Below are 11,238 nucleotides of genomic sequence, written 5' to 3' on the forward strand. Positions count from 1 at the left end.
GTGAGCCGTGTTAACTGTGCTGATGCACAGTGTGTCTGTCAGAACTGTGTGGTTGCAGGGTTCTTTGCTGTTAATTGCTCGTACGTTTCTTGATTGCGCTCTTGTCTGTTCTATGTAGTGAATATGTGAGGCATGATTCTAACTAGTCTTATCAGCAAAAACCCAGAGTGAAACATCAGGGTAATAATCTGAAAGATCAGAGAAGCAGAGCAGCAGCCACTAGAGACTTCTTACCTCCACAAATCTTACCTCAGACGAAAAGGGGGGCCCGACATCCTGTCTCCAACCACCTTATATTCTTGTCTCCACCTCCTGATTGTGCTGGGATTAAAGATGCGAGCCTCCCAAGTGCTGGGATCAAAGTTGTGAGCCTCCACTACCTGGCCTCTATGGTTAACTAGTGGCTAGCTCTGCCCTCTGATCTCCAGACAAGCTTTATTTCTCAGAACATAAACAAAATATCCCACAAAAAATATGTGCTGGGTAAGAAGAAAAAGTAATGACTATGCAAAAGAAGAGTGAGCATTTCAAAGCAAACCAATTTCTGCACCACACCAGGAGGCTCACGGCAAGGCTCAGGTTCGGCCACTTCAGGACAGGTGGGTTTGGAATCTGATTTTTTCGTTAATTTTATCATCAGTGTGTGTATGTGTGTTTGTCATGTAAGTGTGAGTGGAGGTCAGAGGTGTCAGATCCTGGAGCTAACTGGAGTGACAGGTGGTTGTGAGCCGTGTGACATGGGTATCAGGAACTAAACTCTAGTCCTCTGCAAGAATAGGAAGGGTTTGTAACTGCTAAGCTAGCCACTCACCCCACCTCACCTGCTTCTTTTCTTGCTTTCTTTTCTTTTCCTTTTTTTTTTTTTTTTTTTTTTGATACAGGGTTTCATGTAGTTCAGGCTGGCCTCAACGTTGCTCTGTAGTCTATAGTCAAGGCAGGCCTTGAATACCTGATTCTTCTGCCTTTACCTCTAAAGGACTGGAATTACAGGGGTGAGTCACCATGCCCAGCTCAGCACCTTGTTTTTTTTTACCAGCTACCCATCCCTTGAATGGAAATCAGAACCACAGGCTGGGGCTGAACTTACCACGCCATTAGAATCCCATCACTTGACCCTGCCCAGCTTCCCTGGGTGTGGCGACTCATGATTCCATCACTAAGGAGGCTGAAACAGAGTTTGACTAGTGAGTTCCAGGGTAGCCTGGGCTACAGAGTGAGACTATGTCACAAACAAACAGCAGTGACAGGCAGTGTGGAAAAAAAATATAAATCACTTTAAAGATGAATTTCTAAAGAAAACATGAATTTTACCAGGGAGGAGGGTGACTCTAGGTCCTTTTGCAACACGTCCCCAGACCTTAGCACAACTGACTTCATTCTGGCCATAACACTCAGCACATAGACAGCACCACCTGCCAAAACAAAAACAAAGACCTAATCCATCAAAGCCCATAGTTCTGGGAAAGTCTCTAAATGTACTGACCTTGCTTTTTGGCTTCTGTTGTTCTGCTTCTGGCTAACTGCTCTTGTTATCTGAAGTATGTTAACTCTGGACGTGGTTTTTGTGCTTAAAAGCTCACCCTGAGAAAGACTCTATACTAGGATCCCAAACACTCAGTGTAGTAGCCGGCCAGCTAATAAAGACTATCTATTGGCTTAAACTCAAATCTGAGAGGTCTTCTCTTGTGGATACCCCACGAGACCGTCAAGTTGGTAATCAATATTGATGATTGAAGTCATTGTGGCCAGGGCAAACCACACTGTCCTCACTGTGGTCTTTGATGAGTGAGGGGGATTGTAAGGTAAAGGGTGTGAACCAACTTTGGGGTTTGAAAACCTACCAAACCCCACCAAACCCACCAATCCCTGGGCTTGTCTTGAAATCTCACCAATCCCCACCCTGGAAATTTCCCTTGGGAAACTCCTCTCCCAAAAAACTCTATATAAGCCTGTCTCCTGTTCAGTTCCTGCTACTTCTCCTCAGAGCAGAGGCAGGCCCCCTCTGGTGTCTCTCCCTATAATTTCTTGAGTATGGTTTGTGGTTGGTCAGCTGGAAGTCTCCAGTTCACGCCTGCTTGATCCGGAAAGCCCCATCTCTCTCTCCAAACCCTGCCCTCTCAGAAAATCTCCAACAAAGAAAAGGCACCAAAATCCCAGTTCCGCATTCTTGGTGGCTGCAGCAGCTCCTCCCTGAAGTTGCCAGCAGCCCAAGACCCTGTCTAAAAGTGAACCATACTTGGGCACAAACCCAGCTTATCAAGGACAGGTCATCCCTCTTTGCCTACAGGTCATTTAAACTCTCTGCTTTAGTTTGTGCTCCTGACTTCTCCAGGTCAATCTCTGGGGCTGAAGGGGTCACCCAGGAGTTGCTTTGCTCAAATAAACCTGTTCTTTCACGTTTTCAGTTCGGCTTGATCTGGCTTACTGCATATGCAGAGAAACCTACTTCTATTGAGGTGCAGAAAACCTATTAGTTGTGTGGTGTGACTTCATGGTATTCGTTGACTCCCAACTGCCAGGATACCTTTCCTTCAGAGCTGTAACACTGGCGTAAGGGAAACTATAAGGGGCCTTGGAGTTGGCACAGAACACAGCCAGACTCCAAATTCTCAGCACAAAGGAGATTTATTACGCTGGAGGGACAAGCGGGAGTGGGGAGGTGGGGTTTGGGCATGTCAGGGGACTGCCTCTGGAAGTGGGTTTAAGGAGAGAAGGGGAAGTCTGTGCCAGCCACGGAGTAAGAAGTAAAGAAAGGTATATAGAATAGAGAAACATAAAAGTCCAGAGGCAAAAGGTAGACAGGATAACTTAAGAAAAACTGGCTAGAAACAAGCCCTGCTAAGGCGGCCATTCATAAGTAATAATAAGCCTCCATGTGTTTACTTGGGAGCTGGGTGTCGGGTCCCCAGAAGAGCCAAAGAGTAAAACAACAACGTTTTGGTGTCCAATGTGGGGCTTGAATTTCCATAGGGCCTAAGAAAGCTTGAAAAGAAAAGGAAAAAAAAAAAACCAAACCAAGCCTCTCCTTTAAGAAGTTCTGCTGTGCAGCAGAACACTTAAACAGACTTTTTCATGCTAAATAGAAACAAACAAACAACAACAACAACACCTGCTGGCCGGGCGGTGGTGGCACACGCCTTTCATCCCAGCACTCGGCAGGCAGAGCCAGGCGGATCTCTGTGAGTTTGAGACCAACCTGGTTTACAGAGCGAGATCCAGGACTAGCACCAAAACTACACAGATAAACCCTGTCTCGAAAAACCAAAAAAAAAAAAAAAAAAAAAAAAAAGAAAAAAGAAAAGAAAAGAAAAAGGTTATAGTCACAGAAAAAAAGTTTAAAAATAATAGTCTTTGAAGAGAAAAGCAAAGTATATATAACTTATACATATAAAATAAATAAGCCAATCTAAGGCTGGGCATTCATAAGAAAGAACAAGCCTCTGTGTGTAATTTATTTGGGAGCTGGGTGGTGGCCCCCAAAACAGTAAAGAGTAAAAAGACACCACCAACATTCTTTTTTACTCATGAAAAATAGAAGGGTTCACGAGTGGAGGAAGGAAATCCACACTCAGTGGGTGGACTTGGTGACCTCAGCCTGCACTCCGTCACCTCAGCGCCAGGGACAACGCTAGGTAGGGACTTGGCATGAGCGGTCTATGGGATGTAAATTTGTATCTCCATTAAGAGATACCTTGCTTTTTTTTGTTTTTTTTTTTTTTTTTTGGTTGTTATTTTAGATTTAGGAGCTGGAAGGACACCAAGAAGCTTTTTGGCATGATTATTTCAGCTGCTGTGATATTAATGATTAACTAATTGAAAAAATAAAATAACCTGGGAGCCCTTTGGTGAGGGAGTGAGTCAAGCCTGGTGACAAGACCCCAGAAGAGGCACAATGTCTTTCTGTTTCCCCGGGGTTTTGTCGTTGTTTGTTTTTTTTTTTTTTGGTTTTTCGAGACAGGGTTTCTCTGTGCAGCTTTGTGCCTTTCCTGGGACTCACTTCGTTGTTTGTTTTTGAGACAGAGTCCTGCTATGCAGATCTGGCTGTCAGGGAACTCTCTATATAGACCAGACTGGCCTCAGGCTCATAGAGATCCACCTGCTTTCTGCCCCCCACAAATCCTGGGGTTAAAGGTGCAGGTGTGCACCTACTCCTTGCTCTCTTCCTAGTTCTAAAGACTTAATTCTTCTCCAAACAAATCACGCTGTGTGGAACTACACAACTCAGAAAGGCAAATGGAAATATATGGAAATGTGTTCAATCAAGTCCATGCAAATGGAACCAGACTTTTTTGTCACGTTAAGACACCAGCCTAGTAGTCCTGCCCCTTTTTATACCATTTCCCCACACTGTGCTTCATAGATGGCTGTGGTCTTTGTAAGTTGAAGGTCTGTGTAACCTGGCAGCGAGGAGGTTTATTAGGGCCATGTTCCCAACAGCTCATATGGTCTCTGGCAATAAAGTGATGTTTGATTAAGGTGTGCACACTGGGTTTTAAACATCTGTTGTTCTTCCACAGTTACTATAATACAGCCTCATGCCAGAAAGTCTGTGTGACTTACTTTATCACAGTACTTGTTTTATTGTGTTGATCGGCTTGAAGTATCTTTGAGAGGTACTGGTGTTATACAAAGACAAGCTAATTCTGGAGTCACTGAGAAAATGAGAATGCTTTGGGCTTTGAGGGAGGGAGTGGGAATAGACCTTCCCTCTAGGTGCAACCTGGTGATGTGCATAATGTGGAAAGGTGAGGTTATTTTTCTCCCCCAGAAAAGAAACCCCTAGGGGCATGTTGGGTCCATGAGTGCATTGCTACCTGTGCAGGGCAGAAACTAAATATGAGGATACAGACCTTTGTACAGAGGGGTACTGCAAAAATATCAAGTCATGGAACTGATTACTGTGAGTCCATTTCTGTAAAAAATACGTCTATCGGCATTTTCAAAAGCAATTGGGCCAGTCCCAGAAGGACAGATACCATATGATTCCAGTTAGATGAGCTATAGACCAGGGGCTAAGGGGAAGTGGGGATGATAACTTGTTTAGAAGAAGTTTAATAAAATGGGGAAAGTTCTGGAGGTGGATGGTGGTGGAATCCCATAATGTGGTCACATTTTTAAAAATTATTTTTATTAGGTGGTGCATGCCTTTCATCCCAGCACTCAGGAGGCAGAGGCAAGCGGATCTCTGTGAGTTTAAGGCCAGCCTGGACTACAGAGTGAGTTCCAGGAAAGGCACCAAAGCTACACAGAGAAACCCTGTCTTGAAAAAACAAAAACAAACAAATAAATAAAATAAAATTATTTTTATTATTTTCAATTATGTGTATGTGTGTGCATGTGGATATGTGCCCATGAATGTAGGTGCTTGAGAAGGCTGGAGACATCAGATCCTCTAGAGCTGGAGTTACAGACAGTTGTGAGCCACTTGCCATGGGTGCTGGGACCCAAACTTGGATCCTCTGGAAGAGCAGCAAGTGCTCTTAATTACTGAGCCATTTCTCCAGTCCTGTGATTAAATTTTTTTTAAAAGATTTTTTAAAAATTTTATCAGTAAGAGTGTTTGCCTGTATGTATGTATGTGTGTGCACCAGATGCACACAGTGCCCAAGGAGGCCAGAAGAGGGCACTAGATTCTCTGAGCCAGAGAATCAGCATATTCTCATGAGAGCATGAAGTTCTGAGCCATCTCTCCAGTCCCCATATATGTTTGAAATGAAACATGAAGGTAGAAAGGGGAAGTAAGTGGGGGACATAAGAAGGTCTAAAGGAAGAGGGGGAGAGAGCAAGAGGAGGTGCTGGGAGAAAAAGAGAACACAGTGTGTTTTCTCATCCGTACATATTCTCTCTCTCTGGTGTGTACACACACACACACACACACATGCACGCACGCACGCACGCACGCACGCACGCACACACGCACGCACACAGAGGTATTTGGGAGAGGAAGGTGACCAGTGAGAAGTGGGGGCCAGGGACGAGTAATAGAGGGTGAATATGAGCAGAGAACAATGATATATACATAGGGAAATGTCATAACGTAACCTGTTATTTTGTGCACCAACTAAAACAACTCATTTAAAAATAGGGATGAAAACTCATCTAAATAGGAGACAGAAAAGATTGCTGAAATCACAAAAAAAGATTGCTGAAACTAGCAAAACCAACAGCGTCGCTCTTGGGTGGTCCTTTCGTTCACAACAAACGTGAGCATTCTGGCCAGCCTGGGGGCCAGCCAGTGGATACCCCATTCCCATTTCAAATTTAAAAAACAGTGTCTTGTCCATCTGGAGCCTGCCTCCCAGATGATGCCCAGCATTTCTGTCTGACAAGTTTAACTTAGAAGCAAATGTCTAGTTCCCGACCCTGTCACTGACCTCTACTCCTGTAGTTTCTAAAGTCCCAAGTGACTGGAGGCCATTCCTACCCATGGTGATGCCACTGCCTAACCTGACCACCAGGGGAGGTCTGTGTGCATTTGGTGGTTGATGGAAGTCTACTGCAAAACAGGCAGCAGCTTGACTCTGGCAAGGACCAGACACCGCAGCTCCCTCCCGCAGCACGCTGCAGCTCCCGCAGCACGCTGCAGCTCCCGCAGCATGCCGCAGCTCCCGCAGCATGCCGCAGCTCCTGCAGCGGCTCCTCACCTTTGTATAGGGCCCTGGCCTTCCCATTTTGAGTAAGCTGTAGCAGGAATCTTAAAGAATCTTATTAATAAAATCAAACCTGTGGCCAGGTATTGGGGTAAACACTGGAAGATCAGAGAGACAGAACAAGCCACAGCTAACCTCACCTGGCCAACTTCTCAGCTGATCCTGTTTCCTCAGACTGGAAGCCTCTGTGTCCTCATATCTGAATGGCTCTCAGCTGAACTGTGCTGCTCAAAACCTAAAAGCTTAACCAGCCAAATGCTTAACCAGCCAAATGCTTCTAGTTTCTGGTCCTCACACCTTATATACCTTTCTGCCTTCTACCATCACTCCCTGGGATTAAAGGCGTGAGTCACCATGAAAGACCCTAACCCTTCAGGCTTACACCCCCCAAGCCCCAGGAGAATAAGTAACTAAAAAGAAAATCTAGTTCCAAGGACAAGCTGACTCAATCATTATTCAACCACCCCTGCCACAATGTAACAATGTAAAAAGGATTTTTGTTAAGAGATATGCTAACTGTGACTGGGATAGTTGCAAGTGTTCCAGGAAGGACCACTGTGACCTTTGTGTAAACTCCACTCCCGCCCTGATACCCCCCTTGAGGTTTCAGGAAGAATGTGCATGCGGACGTGACTGTACCCACTCTGTGATCAGACCATGATCTTGTGAAACGAAATTGTATGGGAATTGTAATCTTATGGCTTTTGTGGGTTTTTCCTTTAAAAGCCCCCATGGGGCTGGAGTAAGATGTGACTCTTGCTCTTAGGAGCAGAGTTTGCCCGTCTGTACAGTCGCTTCAATAAAAATCTCATGCTGTTGCATCAACTGGACTGGAGTCTGGGTTCTTGGGGCGCCCACTTGAGACCCAAGATTTTGGGGTCTAACAACCATGCTTGGCTGTATCCTTGAACAGATGGATTTCTGCCTCTGGAATGCTAGGATTAAAGACGTGTGTTACCACTGCCTAAATTAAGTATCTAGTGGCTTTTCTGTTCTCTGACCCCAGATAAGTTTATTAGGGTACACAGTATTTTGGGGAACACAATACCACCACAGTAAGCTGTTGCCTGCTTGCTGACCTTGACCAGATGTCCTCCCCATGCTAATTCCCTGCCGGTTTCCACCCTCCTGAATGCTTAAGGGAAGTTCCTTGTTTGTGTATCCTGCATATTGGGCGTTAACAGCTTAGATGCAAGATTGTAAACATCAGTAGCGAACTTCTGCCCTCCGGGGTTCTCGCATTGTGCTGTAAGCCTGTATTTAAGACCTCCTCCCTCCTTCAAAAAACGGCATTCCGCATTCTGCTGAGGCGAGTGACCCGCTGTCTTTGTCTCTGTTTTTCGATCCACAGCCCCTCGCACGGACGGTGAACAGGTGGTGGTAGCGCAGGCGTTATCGTTACACCGTTACACACCGTTGCAATCCCGGCTCTCAGCTCCTCCTCCAAAGAGAGGCAGCGATGGTGCAGGCCCAGGGCAGGGGCCGTAGCTACCAAGAGCACTTCTCAGCCAGAGGCCCCCAAACTCCCACACCCCTAGTTTGGTTCTCCGTGCACTTTCTCTGTGCCTGTTGGCTTACCTGCCTGTTACCTAGCTGGAGCCCTGGTCCCCTGCTCCACTGCTCTGTCACCAGACCCCAGACTGGGTCTGGCAGGCACAGGGTTCCAATAGCATGAAGTGTAAAAGAAAGAATGAGTGAAGACATTGTAGAGTCATGAGCTAAGGACATGTTCAATTTGATGACAGTGTCATCCCCAGGCTCCTCTGAGGCCGGGGATGTGGCCAAGGAGAAGTTCAGAAGTACAGTGTTTCACAACTGCCTGAAACTCCAGCTCCAAGAGGTCTGACACCTCTTCTGGCCTTTGTGGACACACACACACACACACACACACACACACACACACACACACACACAGAGACAGACAGACAGAGACAGAGAGACTTAGGACGGTTCATAATGTGGCTTTCCTCAGGGTGAGCGGCCCAGGGAATGAGCAAAAAGAGAGGGAGAGAGGGCAGTCCAAGATGGAAGATTCATACATGTGTACCCATGCTTTTTTTGTTTTGTTTTCAGTACTGACAATTGAACCCAAGTAACAGCCCCTGCTAGGCCACATTTTACCACTGAGCCATGCTCCCAGCCCCTCACTGGTGGACTCTAGGCGAGTGCTCTACCGTTAAGCCGTCTCAAAGGGAGATTCAGGAGGTGGAGGACTCTGTTCCCACAGGTCTCCTAACCCATCTTGCCAGCCTTAAGTCCCCAGGATCTTTACCTGTGTCTTGGGCTCCAGGCTGCCTCCACACACGATCTTTATTCCCATAGAAACAATAGGGTTAACTCACCTTGGGGATCCTTCTCCATTGATCATTTAGTGAGGTACACTGGATTTGGATTGACTCTCCCCACCAAATCAACACCTCAATGACCACCGTTTCAGCACACGTCTGAGTGCTCCAGCAAGGCCAGCAGGAAGTCCTTGACTGACGTCTGGGGATGTACTCAGAACGTTACACAACCCAAGGGGCTCTGGTGCTTACATTCCATGACAATGAAGGCATCAGTGTGTGTGTGTGTGTGTGTGTGTGTGTGTGTGTGTGTGTGTGTGTGTGTGTGTAGGGGGAGTGGTGCGCTGGAACTCAGGGTTTTGAGCATGCTTGGTGAGTGTTTTGCCACTGAGCTTACACCCAGTAGGCCCATTCATTCCATCCTGTTCTATGGGTGCAGAGGGGGCTAGTTTGCTTTTAGTAAATTTTGTAATGGTGGTAAGAGACACATAACATGACATTTACCATTTTAAACTTGTTTTTTTAAAAAACTGCTGATAATCAAGCCCAAGGTTATACATGCTGGGGAGGTGCTCTACCACTAAGCCACGCCCCCAGCCCCTCACTGGGGGATTCTAGGCAGGGGCTCTACCACTGAGCCACACCCCATCCCCTCACTGGGGGATTCTAGGCAGGGGCTCTACCACTGAGTCACATCCCCAGCCCCTCACTGGGGGAATTCTAGGCAGGGACTCTACCATTGAACTGTAGCCCCATGGCTCCACTAAGCATTTAAAAAAATATACAATAGACTGTGTAGACAGAGTCACATTGTCACACAACCACTGTCACTTACTATCCATTTCTAGACCTCTTCATTTTCCCAAACTGAAACTTTGCCTCCATTAAACAGATTTTTCCTTCCTCCCAGCCACCACTCTGCTTTCAGTCTGTACGATTTTGACTACTCTAGGCTCCCCATTTGAAAGGAATCATAGAACGTCTGTCCTTCTGTGATCGGCTTTTTTTACTTTCATAAGACTCTCAGGATTCATCCATGTGGCACCATAGGTCAGAATGTCCATCTTTCTAAGGACTGAGCAAATATTCCATCACACAGTTGTGTACGCCACATCACACCTGCTCATTCGTCTGCCAAGGACACTTGCTTCCATGGTTTAGCTACTGTTAATAACTCAGTTATCAATAATGGCGTTCCAGTCTCTACTCAAGCCCTTCATTGGAAACTCTTTGGAGTAAGTATCCAGAAATGGAATTCCTGGCTTACACGGTAGTTATATAGTCTTTTGAGGATCCACACCATACTGTTTTCTTTTGGGGTAATGGTGGTGCAGGGTCTGGCCTCGAACTCACAAAGATTCCCTCTGCCTCTTCCTGGATCAAGGAATTGGAGAATATGCAATGCTATCATATGCCGCCAAGTATTTTGCTTGCATGTGTCTATGTGTGCCATGCATGTACCTGGTGCCCAAGGAGGCCAGAAAAGGGTCCCAGATCACTTGGAATTGAGTTGTGAACCAATATGGGTGCTGAGAACCCAACTCCAGTCATCCGGGGGATCAGCAAGAGCTCTAAACCACAGAGCCATCTCTCTCCAACCCCGCTTCCGTATCAGATTTTTAACCCCTTTAACACCCCCTGAAGAAGGCTGCTTTGGAATAATCACAAAAGATGTACATGGAGAACAAGAAAACACCGAAAAACTCCAGAGTCTCCCCAGATAAATACTTTTTGGTATTTACCTGCACAGTGAAAGTGAATTTGTGAGTTACTGTGACAGCAACTTTCACGAGTGGACCACCGTTGCCCTCAACCTTCATAATGAATGGGTGACGGCACCTGTGAGAGCATGCACTCAAGCTCCGGAGCGTGGGTGTGTGGAAGGTGAGGCTCACCTGGGCTGGTGGAGCCTCCTTGCTAAGGCGTCTTTGGAGACCTCTGGTTTAGTATCAGTTTTAAAGGACAGCTGACCTCGATTGACCTAACTTCTTGCTTCTTCTCCCAAGTCCATTCTGGCTTTTGCTTCCCCTGGATCCAACCCTTTGGTTTACAGGTCGTCTCCAAATGGCAAGCCCACGCTTGGAAAGCATGCATCACCGCGGTCCCCTGGAAGATGAGGGGGTTACCGAGCCGGTTAGGGACAAAGGTGGGTCTCCAGAGGCCTCTGGGGGTTCTCACTAATGACTCACTTTTCGAAAGTGAGAGTCAGGGTGAGGTAAATGAGGAGGGCAGCAGGAGGGGATTCTCACAGCAAACCACCCAGGAATGTATTGCATTTGTAAAGAAGTGGGGCCTCAACCCTG

This window comes from Peromyscus californicus, unplaced genomic scaffold, assembly GCF_007827085.1.
Source record: "Peromyscus californicus insignis strain IS unplaced genomic scaffold, ASM782708v3 Scaffold_4__1_contigs__length_199733344, whole genome shotgun sequence".
NCBI lineage: Eukaryota > Metazoa > Chordata > Mammalia > Rodentia > Cricetidae > Peromyscus > Peromyscus californicus.